Raw genomic sequence first — 4422 nt, 5'->3', positions numbered from 1 at the left:
CCCCCCCCACCTCCCGTACTTACTAAGGGGTCAAAATGACTCTTCTGACTGCTCCAGAGGAGAGGATCTGGGCCCATCTTCTGATGCCCAGTGATGCCCAGGGGCGGGGAGTACAGTTAGCCGAAAGTGTGTGTGGGCAGAGAAGGCCTACACAGCACTCTGTCAGGTGGCCTGAGACGAGGCCCGCGCTTCTTACATACCTGGGCGTCAGAGCAGAGATGCAGGGCGCTGACAGAGAGGCAGTGTGTGTGGTCTGTGGAGGCCGCCGGAGACGAGAAGACCCACAGTGTATGTCAGCACAGAGGAGAAGACACATCAGCAGAGATCCAGGGATGAGATATACACGGATGGATCAAAACCAAAGAACGGGTGATTTCAGGAACTGTGGACGGAATCTGGACTCCCCAGCTGTGATGTCTACACAGCGGTATTCAAGTCTCCTCCCGGTATGGGAGGGACCAGGGGTGGGACGAGAAGGGAGATAGTCTGGCTGAGGGCCGGGCATGGGGGGGTTGACCTACCTGTGACTCACATTCTGATGTGAAGTGACCTGACATCTGATAAGCCCTAAGACCTTTGAGGTCCTTACCAAGCTACCTTTATAAAAGTAAGGGGGTAGAAAGTGCATTTTAGGGCACCTGGATGGTTTAGTTGGTTAGGCGTCTGACTTCGGCTCAGGTCATGATTTCACAGTTCATGGGTTTGAGTCCCGTTTCAGGCTCTGTGCTGACAGCTTGGAGCCTGGAGCCTGCTTCAGATCCTGTGTCTCTGTCTCTCTCTGCCTCTCCCCTGCTCATGCCGTCTCTCTCTCTCTCTCTGTCTCAAAAATAAATAAAAACATTAAAAAAAGTGCATTTTGTTTAACAGTGGTTTAGCCTAATTTGTAAGCATTGGCATTTTATTTATTTTTTAAAGTTTATTTATTTAATTTGAGAGAGAGAGAGAGAGAGAAAGAGAGAGAGAGAAGCCCAAGCAGGCTCCACGCTGTCGACACAGAGCCCGACATGGGGCTCGAACTCACGAACCATGAGATCATGACCTGAGCCAAAATCAAGAGCCAGACGTTTAACCGACTGAGTCACCCAGGCGCCCCTCTGAGTGTTGACATTTTAGACACAGGGTACATGAGCCTCCATTTACACCCCTGCTTATGAAGTAACTGGGTTGGGGATGATCTACTAAGATGAGGAGAGGGGGAAGCAGGTTGAATCCAAGCGTTGTCAGTTATTTGGATACCACTGAGGCATCCCTGTGCTGTAAGATCTATGGGGGGGCTGGTGTTGCAAGGGCCGCCCGGAATGAATGTCTTGCTTCAACATGCTGGAGGACAGCTCCCGAAGGGTGCTAGCATGGAAATGTCTTCTCCCTTCTGGAATGGCCTGGCTTCTTGTACTCAGGCAGATGCCTCTTCACCAAACTCCAGCTCACGTTCTCTTCTCTTCTTTTCCCGGTTATTCAGGCAGAGTTTATCACTCTTCTACCCTAAGCTCCGAACTTTTCTCACACTCTGACCTGGCACTTCTCACTCTACGGGGTCACACCTGTTTGTCTTTATCTCCCTCCTTAGATTGGGGTTTCCTTAAAGGCAAGCGCACAGTGTCTCAAAATCTTGGAAATGCAACATCTCGCAAATGCCCTGGTATACGATAAGGCTCAATAGATACTTGCTCATAGAATATATCATTAAATAATTTTTACTAGTGTCCCAACACATTAGATAATGGAGACCTATAGACAAATCCTTAGAAAGACACCACTTACCAAAACCGACAGAAGAAGAAATAGAGTATTTGAAAAATACTCCCAACAGGTGCATAGATCGATTTATTTATTTATTTATTTATTTATTTATTTATTATTTTTTTAAATGTTTATTTTTTTTTTGACAGAGGGAGGGACAGATTGTGGGTGGGGGAGGGGCGGAGAGAGAGGGAGACACAGAGTCTGAAGCAGGCTTCAGGCTCTGAGCTGTCAGCCCAGAGCCCGGAGCTCGAACCCACAAACCGCCAGGTCATGACCCAAGCTGAAGTTGCACGCTCAACTGAATGAGCCAGCCGGGTGCCCCTGAATTAGTAACTTAACAGATTTTCACAAATAGAAGCACAGGTGCAGGTGGTTTTATTGGTGGGTTCCATCAGATGTTTTAATAATGCTAAATACCAATCCTTCCCAAACCATTTGGACACACAGAAGAGGAGCAAAAACTTCACAATTCATTATATGGGGCAATATTTCCCTGATGCCCAAACCAGACAAATACATCACAAGGAAACTACAGATCAATACCTTTTCTTTTTTTTTTCTTAATTTTTTTTTAACGTTTATTTATTTTTGAGACAGAGAGAGACAGAACATGAACAGGGGAGGGGCAGAGAGAGAGGGAGACACAGAATCTGAAACAGGCTCCAGGCTCTGAGCAGTCAGCCCAGAGCCCGACGCGGGGCTCGAACTCACGGACCATGAGATCATGACCAGAGCCGAAGTCGGACGCTTAACCGACCGAGCCACCCAGGTGCCCCCAGATCAATACCTTTTCTGAACACAGGCACGAAAAATCCTCAACTTGTGCAAAATACAAGTCACCTAAATCCAGTTTGAAAAGAAGACACATCATAATCAGTTGGGATTCATTCCATGAATGAAAAAAAAAAGCATTCAGATTGGAAAGGAAACAGTGAAATTACCTTTATGGCAGATGACATGATCTTGTATCTAGAAAATCCTCAGGAGCCCAATATAAAATTATTAGAACAAATACCCAAACTGAGCAAGGTGGCAGGATATAAGATCAATACAAAAATCGATTATATTTCTATACACTAGAAATGAACAATCTGAAGATTAAATGAAGAAAACAATTCCATCTACAATAGCGTAAAAACATGCATAGAAATCCAACCAAGGAAGTGTAAAACTTGTACACAAAAATTACAAAACATGAATCAGAACTGAATTATTTTGGGGGCGCTTGGGTGGCTCAGTCTGTTAAGCGTCCCACTCTGGATTTCCGCTGAGGTTCACGAGATCGAGACACATGTCAGGTTCTGCAGTGGCAGCGTGGAGCCTGCTTGGGATTCTCTCTCTCCCTCTTTTTCTCTGCCTCTCCCCCCACTCTCTCAAAATAAACATTAAAAAAATAAAAGAACTTAATTATTTTTAACATGGCAATGCTTCCCAAGTTGATCTACAGATTCGATGCAATCAGCGTCAAAATTCCACCTGCTTTCCTGCAGAAAACGGGAAACTGATTCTAAAATTCATAGCAAAATGCTGGTATAGCAAATAGCCCAAACCGTGGTGGACCGGGTGGCTTAGTTGGTTAAGCGTCGGACTCCAACTCTTGATTTCGGCTCAGGTCATGATCTCACAGTTGTGAGATTGAGCCGTGTTTTGGGCTGTGTGCTGAGCATGGAGCCTGCTTGGGATTCTCTCTCTCTTTCTCTCTCTCTCTCTCTCTCTCAAAAAAAAAATCTTGAAAAGAATAAAAATGTTAAAGGACTCACACTTGTCAATTTCAAAACTTACAATAAAGCTACCGTAAGATTGTGCCGTGGTGGCATTAAATGTAGGTATATAGATCAACAGAATAGAATTATGAGTCCACCTATACATGATTTATAACTATTTGTGACCAACTGAATTTTAACATGGTTAAAATTCACTGGAGAAAGGATGGTTGTTTCAAAAAAAAAAAAAAACAATGATGGGACAACTGAATGTCCGTGTGCAAAAGAATGAATTTCAACCCCTTCTTTACACCACACACAAAAATTAGTTGTAAGTGATTTACAGACCAACATGTAAAAACCATCCAGAAAGTGAAAAGACCCCCCACAGACTAGGAGAAAATATTTTAACTAATACCTGAGAAAATACTGATTGAATTCTGAGAGAATACTGATGTCCGGAATATAAAAAGTGTTTTCAAAACTCAAAGATGAAACGACAAGTGACCCAGATAAAATTTGTGGTGGGGAATTGTAACAGACGTTTCTCCAAAGAAGATATTTAAATGGCCAGCAAGCATAATGAAAGATGCCGGGCAACATCGGTCGTCTGGGAAATGCACATAAAAAACACAAGGATGCCGCTTCACATGCACCAGGATGGCTAAGATATGAGAAAGACAGTCACAGGTGTTGATGGGGATGTGAAGGAATTGGAAATTCGTGCTTGGCTGGTGAGAATGTAAAATGGTCCGGCCACTTGGGAAAATGGTGTGGAAGTTCCTCAAAGTATCGACAGTCAGCAGATGACCCAGTAGCTTCTGTCCTAGGTGTACACTCAAGAGAAATGAAAACCTGCCCACGCCAAACTTGTACGTGAATGGTCAGAGCAGTATTATTCATAATGGCTCACGTGGGAAAAGGACCGAATATCTAACTGATAAATGCATAACCACAGCAGGTATACCCATGCAAT

The sequence above is a fragment of the Neofelis nebulosa genome, chromosome 4, assembly GCF_028018385.1.
Source record: "Neofelis nebulosa isolate mNeoNeb1 chromosome 4, mNeoNeb1.pri, whole genome shotgun sequence".
NCBI classification, from domain to species: domain Eukaryota; kingdom Metazoa; phylum Chordata; class Mammalia; order Carnivora; family Felidae; genus Neofelis; species Neofelis nebulosa.
This window is presented reverse-complemented; position numbering follows the sequence as displayed.